The following is an 11,499-nucleotide window of genomic DNA, read 5'->3' as shown; positions in this document are numbered from 1 at the left end:
CTTGATTTAGTCATGATATGGCTGAGATATTGCCGATGTGACTATAAATATTCACTCACTCACTCACTCATACACAAGGTGAACCTTGTGCAGCAGTGAGAAGACAAGGGACTGGTATGTCATACACAAGGTGAACCTTATGGAGCAGTGCGAAGACAAGGGACTGGTATGTCATACACAAGGCACTCCCTTGATTTAGTCACGATATGGCTGAGATATTGCCGATGTGACTATAAATATTCACTCACTCACTCACTCATACACAAGGTGAACCTTATGGAGCAGTGGGAAGACAAGGGACTGGTATGTAATACACAAGGTGAACCTTATGGAGCAGCGAGAAGACAAGGGACTGGTATGTCATACACAAGGTGAACCTTGAGGAGCAGTGAGAAGACAAGGGACTGGTATGTCATACACAAGGTGAACCTTATGGAGCAGTGCGAAGACAAGGGACTGGTATGTCATACACAAGGTGAACCTTGAGGAGCAGTGAGAAGACAAGGGACTGGTATGTCATACACAAGGTGAACCTTATGGAGCAGTGCGAAGACAAGGGACTGGTATGTCATATACAAGGTGACCCTTATGGAGCAGTGAGAAGACAAGGGACTGGTATGTCATACACAAGGTGAACCTTATGGAGCAGTGAGAAGACAAGGGACTGGTATGTCATACACAAGGTGAACCTTGAGGAGCAGTGAGAAGACAAGGGACTGGTATGTCATACACAAGGTGAACCTTATCGAGCAGTGGGAAGATAAGGGACTGGTATGTCATACACAAGGTGAACCTTATGGAGCAGTGAGAAGACAAGGGACTGGTATGTCATACACAAGGTGAACCTTGTGCACCAGTGGGAAGACAAGTGACTGGTATGTCATACACAAGGTGAACCTTATGGAGCAGTGGGAAGACAAGGGACTGGTATGCCATACACAAGGTGAACCTTGTGCAGCAGTGGGAAGACAAGGGACTGTTATGTCATACACAAGGTGAACCTTATGGAGCAGTGGGAAGACAAGGGACTGGTATGTCATACACAAAGTGAATCTTGTGCAGCAGTGGGAAGACAAGGGACTGTTATGTCATACACAAGGTGAACCTTATGGAGCAGTGGGAAGACAAGGGACTGGTATGTCATACACAAGGTGAACCTTATGGAGGAGTGGGAAGACAAGGGACTGGTATGTCATATACAAGGTGAACCTTATGGAGCAGTGGGAAGACAAGGGACTGGTATGTCATATACAAGGTGAACCTTATGGAGCAGTGAGAAGACAAGGGACTGGTATGTCATACACAAGGTGAACCTTGTGGAGCAGTGCGAAGACAAGGGACTGGTAAGTCATACACACTTTGAACCTGATGGAGCAGTGAGAAGACAAGGGACTGGTATGTCATACACAAGGTGAACCTTATGGAGCAGTGTGAAGACAAGGGACTGGTATGTCATACACAAGGTGAACCTTATGGAGCAGTGAGAAGACAAGGGACTGGTATGTCATACACAAGGTGAACCTTATTGAGCAGGGAGAAGACAAGGGACTGGTATGTCATACACAAGGTGAACCTTATGCAGCAGTGAGAAGACAAGGGACTGGTATGTCATACACAAGGTGAACCTTATGGAGCAGTGCGAAGACAAGGGACTGGTATGTCATACACAAGGCACTCACTTGATTTAGTCACGATATGGCTGAGATATTGCCGATGTGACTATAAATATTCACTCACTCACTCACTCATACACAAGGTGAACCTTGTGCAGCAGTGAGAAGACAAGGGACTGGTATGTCATACACAAGGTGAACCTTATGGAGCAGTGCGAAGACAAGGGACTGGTATGTCATACACAAGGCACTCACTTGATTTAGTCACGATATGGCTGAGATATTGCCGATGTGACTATAAATATTCACTCACTCACTCACTCACTCATACACAAGGTGAACCTTATGGAGCAGTGAGAAGACAAGGGACTGGTATGTAATACACAAGGTGAACCTGATGGAGCAGCGAGAAGACAAGGGACTGGTATGTCATACACAAGGTGAACCTTGAGGAGCAGTGAGAAGACAAGGGACTGGTATGTCATACACAAGGTGAACCTTATGGAGCAGTGCGAAGACAAGGGACTGGTATGTCATACACAAGGTGAACCTTGAGGAGCAGTGAGAAGACAAGGGACTGGTATGTCATACACAAGGTGAACCTTATGGAGCAGTGCGAAGACAAGGGACTGGTATGTCATATACAAGGTGAACCTTATGGAGCAGTGAGAAGACAAGGGACTGGTATGTCATACACAAGGTGAACCTTATGGAGCAGTGAGAAGACAAGGGACTGGTATGTCATACACAAGGTGAACCTTGTGCAGCAGTGAGAAGACAAGGGACTGGTATGTCATACACAAGGTGAACCTTGAGGAGCAGTGAGAAGACAAGGGACTGGTATGTCATACACAAGTTGAACCTTATGGAGCAGAGGGAAGACAAGGGACTGGTATGTCATACACAAGGTGAACCTTATGGAGGAGTGGGAAGACAAGGGACTGGTATGTCATACACAAGGTGAACCTTATGGAGCAGTGAGAAGACAAGGGACTGGTATGTCATACACAAGGTGAACCTTGTGCATCAGTGAGAAGACAAGGGACTGGTATGTCATACACAAGGTGAACCTTGAGGAGCAGTGAGAAGACAAGGGACTGGTATGTCATACACAAGTTGAACCTTATGGAGCAGTGGGAAGACAAGGGACTGGTATGTCATACACAAGGTGAACCTTATGGAGCAGTGAGAAGACAAGGGACTGGTATGTCATACACAAGGTGAACCTTATGGAGCAGTGGGAAGACAAAGGACTGGTATGTCATACACAAGGTGAACCTTATGGAGCAGTGGGAAGACAAGGGACTGGTATGTCATACACAAGTTGAACCTGATGGAGCAGTGCGAAGACAAGGGACTGGTATGTCATACACAAGGTGAACCTTATGGAGCAGTGCGAAGACAAGGGACTGGCATGTCATATACAAGGTGAACCTTATGGAGCAGTGCGAAGACAAGGGACTGGTATGTCATATACAAGGTGAACCTTATGGAGCAGTGCGAAGACAAGGGACTGGTATGTCATATAGAAGGTGAACCTTATGGAGCAGTGCGAAGACATTGGACTGGTATGTCATACACAAGGTGAACCTTATGGAGCAGTGCGAAGACAAGGGACTGGTATGTCATACACAAGGTGAACCTTATGGAGCAGTGAGAAGACAAGGGACTGGTATGTCATACACAAGGTGAACCTTATGGAGCAGTGCGAAGACAAGGGACTGGTATGTCATACACAAGGTGAACCTTATGGAGCAGTGGGAATACAAGGGACTGGTATGTCATACACAAGGTGAACCTTATGGAGCAGTTCGAAGACAGGGACTGGTATGTCATACACAAGGTGAACCTTATGGAGCATTGCGAAGACAAGGGACTGGTATGTCATACACAAGGTGAACCTTGTGGAGCAGTGCGAAGACAAGGGACTGGTAAGTCATACACACTTTGAACCTTATGGAGCAGTGAGAAGACAAGGGACTGGTATGTCATACACAAGGTGAATCTTATGGAGCAGTGTGAAGACAAGGGACTGGTATGTCATACACAAGGTGAACCTTATGGAGCAGGGAGAAGACAAGGGACTGGTATGTCATACACAAGGTGAACCTTATGGAGCAGTGGGAAGACAAGGGACTGGTATGTCATACACAAGGTGAACCTTATGGAGCAGTGGGAAGACAAGGGACTGGTATGTCATATACAAGGTGAACCTTATGGAGCAGTGGGAAGACAAGGGACTGGTATGTCACACAGAAGGTGAACCTTATGCAGCAGGGAGAAGACAAGGGACTGGTATGTCATATACAAGGTGAACCTTATTGAGCAGGGAGAAGACAAGGGACTGGTATGTCATATACAGGGAGGACATTGTGGTGAGTGAAAAGACAAGGAAGAAAAACATCTCTCTTTGGGAAGCAAAGGCATGTCAGATAATAGGACATGAAACTAGTCTTCAATAGACCCAGATTTACAATATATACACATGATATTTGAATAGTCAATATCTTTTTTCTTCCTAATATCTTGTATTTTTAAACATTCTAAAGAGATTCTTAACTTATAAATTGCTTGTTCAAAGGATTTTTCCTTTAATGTTAAATATTTCTCGGGTTCAAATATGATGCCAATATACAGCAGGGGATCGTTGTCCGCTTGGTTTGGTTCGTTGTTTAACACCGCACTCAGCAATATCCAAGCTATATGACGGCGGTCTGTAACTAATTGAGTCTGGGGCAGAAAAGCCAGTGATTGACATCATGAGCATCGATCCACGCAACTGGGACACGATGACATGTGTCAACCAAGTCAGCGAGCCTGACCACCCTGACCAGTCGTCTCCTACGACAAGCAAAGTCGCCTTTTGCCGAGGGCAAGCATATGTTACTGAAACCAATTCACCCCGCTTGGAGTGACCTGCCTGGTCATCAGACCTCCACCCTATCGAACACATGTGGAACGACATGCAGAACGCCCTCTCGCGACCATCTGCCCTTCCAGCAACTCTACATGAACTCGACAATGCTCTTAATGAAGAGCGGAACAATCTTCCCTTGACAACCATCCAGACACTATTGGAATCATGAGACGACAGTTCAAGGCTGTGATCGCATCACGAGAGATTGACGGTAGATTGACAACTCCTTGCTTCAAACTTGAACAAAGGAGATTGATCGACAGTTTTCTCCAATAAATGCACTGACCATTTATTATGCAGGCCTATTGTAGACTGGTAGCTACAATAAATAACAAAATGAAGTAAGAACTGTTACAAATTGTTACCAGCTCACAAGCTACATGCTTTGATTAAAACACATATTTTTGTCGGATTTTATGATACACATCTCAACATGAAATTTACATGTACCATTTTACAAACACTAACCGTTTTTACAACACTGCTACTTATGATTTCCTGGTGTAATGGACCCTTTACACCATACACAAACCTGCAGCTTCAGCTGACCCCATGTACTTTGCCGAAATAAAAATTTAACAGACAAAAGAAACACACATAAAAGAACCATGGTTGACAATCTCCTAACGCAGCTGAGAAATCGAATAATATACGGCAGTGAAGAGACAAAGATTAGCATTGTGGAGCAATGAGAAGACTGGGAACTTGTGTGCCATATGCGAGGAGACCTTTTAGGAGCAGTCAATAAGCAAACTACCAGAATGTCATATATAGACAGAACTTTGTGGAGCAGTGAATAGACGAGCACTACCTCGTGGAACACTGAACATACCAGGCACAGACATGTTATATACGAAGACAACCTTGTGTTGCAGTGAATAGACGAAGACTACCTCGTGGTGCAGTGAATATGGTTTTACGCTGCTTTCAGCAATATTTTAACCATTTTATTTGTTGCGAAAAGCTATTAATTAAGTAAATACAATACTGTTCCTTCAGGACTTTGTATGTAGATCGGTATTTGCCAGGTTTTAAGTGAAATATACTGTCATATTCATGGTTTTCGTGTCTTCAATAATCCCAAAGGAGCCATGCAAATAACCCTTTCAATCGCGTCCTTATGCTCAAATTACACACGTTTACATTATTCAAAAGAAGCGTAAAAAAATATGCTAAAAAACACCGTTTGCAGTATACGAAGTTCACAAAATATTTTATTTGCTGAAAAAGGAAATGACAAACCTACAACTGAAATTACCATTAAATGCGATCTGACCTTTTGTTTTTCTATAACAAATGTGACTAGTTGATTTCCACATTGTTTGTTTGTTGTTTAAAACCGCACTCCGCAGTATTCCAGCTATATGACAGCTGTTTATCTGGACCAGTCAATTCAGTGATTGACTTCATGAGCATCGACCCATGCAATTGGGATATGTTGACATGCATAGACCAAGTCAGCGAGCCTGACCACCCGATCCCGTGAGTCGCCTCTTACGACAAGCAAAGTCGCCTATTCGCAGAAGACCTATTCTACCCCCGATCTTCACGGGTCGATTCTCACATTGAAACGCGATGATTAACAAAGAAATCGTGTTCACAGAACCATATTGTGAAATCAGTAAATAACCACAAAAGATCAATGAACACTCAACAAATTATTTAGAAATAGACAGAAGGTTTACAATCATAAACGGCAATACAATTTGAGTGAGTGAGTGAGTGAGTGAGTGAGTGAGTGAGTTGGGTTTAACGCCGATTTTAACAGTATTCCAGTTATATCGCGGCGTGTCAGCTGAATGTGGGGGGCGGTCGAGGTCAAGGTAACGTCGCTCGAACCCTTCAGTGAATTCGCCTTCGAGCTAATATTAATATTTAGTACCTTACAAAGAGTTTTGATATGGTTTCAAAAGCGTACATGAATACATACCCTGAACACTGTCTGGACTCACAGTCATGTTGTATTTTACTTTTCTGAAAGAGGATTTTTTCGTTTTAGCTGCAGCTTTTTTCATGATTAACTTGAGACTATATTTTGTTATGTTTCGGCGGTTGATATTTAGTTGATCTTTCATTGAAACAGGATAATTGTCAGCTGATGTATAACACATATAACACATATGTTTGTACGTAATAGAGCATGAGGAATAACAGTGTCATACTATCAGGTCTGTGGAAGGGATATATATGTACATGTAAGGACAATCTCAAGGAAACTTTCACCTCCTTCAACAGCTATCCATATATTCTCTTCCTTGAGTGTCATACTATGATAAGTTAAGCAAGACTTTTAGTCATGGTACGGTAATCATGGGATATAGCTTAGATGTATTTTCTATCTATCAATGTGTTGGTCAGGGACATGAATCATCTGCCTGGCTTTTCACATTATATATCAATGAGCTCATTTGCCAGCTTGGTTGTTCTGGCTACGGCCTCCGCTTACCTCGGGGTCACTATCTGGGTCGGGGGACAAGGGTGGCCCAGTCGTCTGAGGCACCGCGATTTGGGTTTAACGCCGCTTTTAACAGTATTACAGTTATATCACGGCGTATCAGCTTAATGTGGGAGGAAAGCTCGAAGTGATGCAGGTCTCAGACGTTTACCACCTCGGTGAAACCCACGAGCACGGGTATGGTGCTGACAAACCTAGAAACATAATCAGGGCGAACCGGGATTCGAACCCACAATCATAGGTTTCTTGCGTGCCAAAGGGACGCAACTCTGCACAGCGAATCTCGGCACCTTAGACGACTGAGCCACCTGTGCCCCCTCTAGCTGTGACTTCTATTTCAAAGCAACTATTTATTGGCAAACTTGGGCAATACAAATGTCAACCAGCTTTTGACAAAAGATGTTAAAAATCTCCCTGTTTCAACCTGCTGCGCCTTGTTCGTTAACACGATCTTTTCCATGTCATGAATGATTGCATAGCTAATTGCAAGGTTCCCAGTTAATGTAAATGAGCTTGTCTTATGAGTGAAAAGATGAGAAATGTAGATTGTTTAATGCTTGTGAAACAAATGTGCGACCGGCAAGACCTGTTAAGATATATTAGTGTAAGATCAGAAGGTCAACACAGGATTTGACAACTTTCACTACGTGTTCCTTTAAAGTTTTATGTTCTGTCTGATATGGTCAAAATAGCATGCTCTAAGATAAAATCGCGAGAATGGCAGTGCGGAACTGTAGCCCTTGACATAGTCAAACACACTTTTATTTTATGTCATGTACTATTAATATGCAAGAAAGATATGAAACGATCAGATGCGAATTGCTTTGTTGACCTATCGTCGAATGATGATGATGTCATCATGTCTTTCCTCTTAGACGGACTGTCTGATTGCATGAGAAACATTGAACTTAACATATGGGGCGAAACTATGTTACTAGTCTCTCATTATGTTAACAAGTGGCAGCATTTGTTCATACCCCCTGCACTATGACATGAAACTACATTGTTTAGCTTTAATCTATATTCATACATCTATCTTATATAATGTATCTTCAATACTGGAGTAAATAAAGACAATATATCTGTGATTAGTTAAGCAGGACGCCCAGACATGGTAATCATGGGATATATGTCCCATTTAACGACCACAATGTCCGGATTGATGGTGCTCAGTGTCTGAGTGAATCATGGCTCACAACTACATGTTGGGAATTTTGTGGCTTGTGCTGAACCACCCTGAGTGGATCAGTGTAATGCAGAGTTCGTGGCACTCTACAAGCCATGAGGAGGTACAGGTTAATAACTCGCCCATACAGACCACTGTTTAGTACACACAGTAGGTCCGCCAGGTATAACAATAATTTTACATGCATGTGACGTGTATTCCCAGTCAGTACTGACTGTTATTCAATATTAAACCTTATGAGCAGTAACATTTCAAGTGGTGAAATTTGTTTTCGAAATGGAGCCATATTTGTACAGGTGAGTTGGTTATTTAAACTCAGCATGGAACGTTCTTAGTGATAAAAATATACAGTGCGTGTTATATTCCAAGATGGATTAGACTTCAATCCATCCAGAACAAAGCAGGCTGACTTGTTTCACTTGCTGAAATGTGTGTTTTTTCTAGTGTGAATTCTCCTTTGGCAAACAGTTCGCGGTCATCCATGTAAAGCAGGTGAGTAAGAGGAGTTGGGGAAATTGTAACGAAATTGATAGTATCATGGGATTGCTTGCAAACAATTTAAGTAGTTTTTTCACCTCAAATGATGTTGTGAAAGGTGAGTGTGGACGTTATACATTGTGTATCTACATGTATGCATATAAAGGAGATGTAAAGGATTCTTGTATTGTTTTGAAAATGGTAGACTGAAGAGTGAGTGAGTGAGTGAGTTGGGTTTAACGCCGCTTTTAACAGTATTACAGTTATATCACGGCGTGTCCTTTTATCATATACTTCAGTGTGAAAGATATTTTCATTGCAGTGAACACAACACTCGATGTTTCACTGCAGTGAACATAATACTTTGACGGAACTATTGTCATACAAAAAAAATATCTCCCTTTATCGTTAGTGTCAAGCCTGTACACAAAACTGTTGAGTGAATGATTTGGGTTTAACGCCGCTTTTAACAGTATTCCAGCTATATCGCGGCGTGTCAGCTTAATGTGGGAGGAAAGCCCGAAGTGATGCAGGTCTCAGACGTTTACCACTTCGGTGAAACCCACGAGCACGGGTTCGGTGCTGACAAACCTAGAAACATGATAGGGGCGAACCCGGATTCGAACCCACAATCATAGGTTCTGGCGTGCCCAAGGAACGAAACGCTTCAGAGGCCACTAGGCCACCCGTGCCCCCTGAAGATATGAAAAGAATTGTTATAATATGCAACTGCAGGCTCTGCAAACTGGTAAATGTATCTCGTATCAAACAATTAGAAGCCCTGCATGGGAACATCACTGTTCACGAATGTTCACAAACGTATTTCTGTTTAGATTACAATCCTGCGAACAATACTAGGATACATCTCTTACAGAAAGTTCAAAATCATTTAAACAATATTTGTGAAAGCAACATTATGGCCTGGAAATATATATTACAATGTTACTAAATGTTGACATGCCCTTTGCACATTGGCACATTGCGGTGTAGTTCCCATCATCTTCGGATTGGATGCGTGACACACAATACGGAAGCAATAGTGGAACGACCTTGCATATTATGTATAATATTATTTTAAAATGTTGAAGATGAGTACAATGGCATTCTACTAAGCAAAGGTTACCATATTCTACGCGTCTAATTCATACAAAGAAAATATTACGAATTTTCAACACACCAAAGATTTAATATTTTAATGTCATCTATCCATCAAGCAACTGTACAGCATGTATATGTAACTTCCAATGTACACTTTACATGTTTGTATCATTGGCCTGTGGCCTACAGTTCACTTAAATTAAGATATCTTACAATTAGAAACATTTTCTTATTCAATGGAATCTACACGTATTAAAAATTAAAATGGTATTGAAGTCATCATCGGCATAATTAAATCATCGTAGAGACAGAAATCATCTCTTTCCTAAACACATCACCTTGCACATAGGAAACAGAGTAAAACCTGTCCTAATCATCTAATATATCCACACTCCTACCTGTGAGGGCACGACTTACCATGCACAAACATACTTCTTTGTGCCCAGATACGAGTAAATTCGACAGTGTACAATACCGCCGAGCGAGTTAGAAAGGAGGTGTTTTTTTCTTGCTTTAAGCATTATTCCAGAAATGCCACAATGAAGAAACACCAGAAATCGGCTTCCAATAAGGTATCCATGTCGGGAACTCGGCCTGACAAGCCAACGGTTTAATCACTTGGTAAAACAACCGGCCTTAATATCCGATTGAATATCAAATCACATTGTATATTAAAAGTGAACATTGGGCCATTGTCTCTAACTTAATAAGATACTTAGAATGTTTTAGAATGGAGAGGGAAACATTGTTTTGTCTATAGCAGTTTCTCGCTTGTGCCTCGCGTCGTCGATCTCTTAAGGTACTGGTAGCTATAAACAAGTTTAAACTTAAAACATGTGTACATGAAACTATAAACAATATATATTACAGCGACCTTGTGTGTTACATGTGTATAACATTGATCAGTAACGTTTCTGCAATACAGCGACGACAAAACGTTACGGCATAACGTATGGTCATTATGTCAAATTAATACAGGAAGGTAATATGCCAAACATATTCAAACATAGGAACTATACTTTGGAATTCAGCAACAAATCTAGCCAGCCATAAAGGAGATCAGGGGACTAACAGTATCTAACCTGACTAATCGATCCCCCAGCAGGAGGGATGTCCTCACATGGCATTGGTTGTGGATAAGCTTATCTTTAACAACAACAACAACAACAACAAAAATCGTCACGATATGGCTGAAATATTGCCGATGTGACGTAAAGCATTAACTCACTCACTTTAACAAAATCCTGTTCTCTGACTGGTGATTATAGCTACTTTGTTTATTATAGGTCTAACGTACCAATTAGGCAGATACTTTATGCTACTTGATCCTTCCAGGTAGAGCTTTCAGTATCTTGTATTTATGATAGTACAGCTTGCTTGTTTCAAACAAGCAATTAGTTATTCACACGGAAAAGCAAAATATGATTGAAAGCGAACCTTTCATAAACAAGGATAAATTTGGGAGACACTCATGAGTAAACAAACTCGTAAAATCAGTGTTTGAGACAAAGATATATCACGTATTAGAGGAACACATGTGATGTATGTACACACACACACACACACACATATATATATACAGTGTGTCTGTTAAACTAGATATCATTACATGGTATCAAGCATAAAAGAACTGTCATAACAATTAAATATTACAAAGAATATCACTATATATATATATATATATATATATATATATATATGCAAAGAAAAATAGGTCTACTTCAGTTGGGGAAAACATTGTGTATCCAAACTA

Source organism: Haliotis rufescens, unplaced genomic scaffold (assembly GCF_023055435.1).
Source record: "Haliotis rufescens isolate VD_foot unplaced genomic scaffold, xgHalRufe1.0.p SCAF_95, whole genome shotgun sequence".
Lineage (NCBI taxonomy): Eukaryota > Metazoa > Mollusca > Gastropoda > Lepetellida > Haliotidae > Haliotis > Haliotis rufescens.
The sequence above is the reverse complement of the archived record's forward strand: the minus strand, read 5'-3'. Positions refer to the sequence as shown.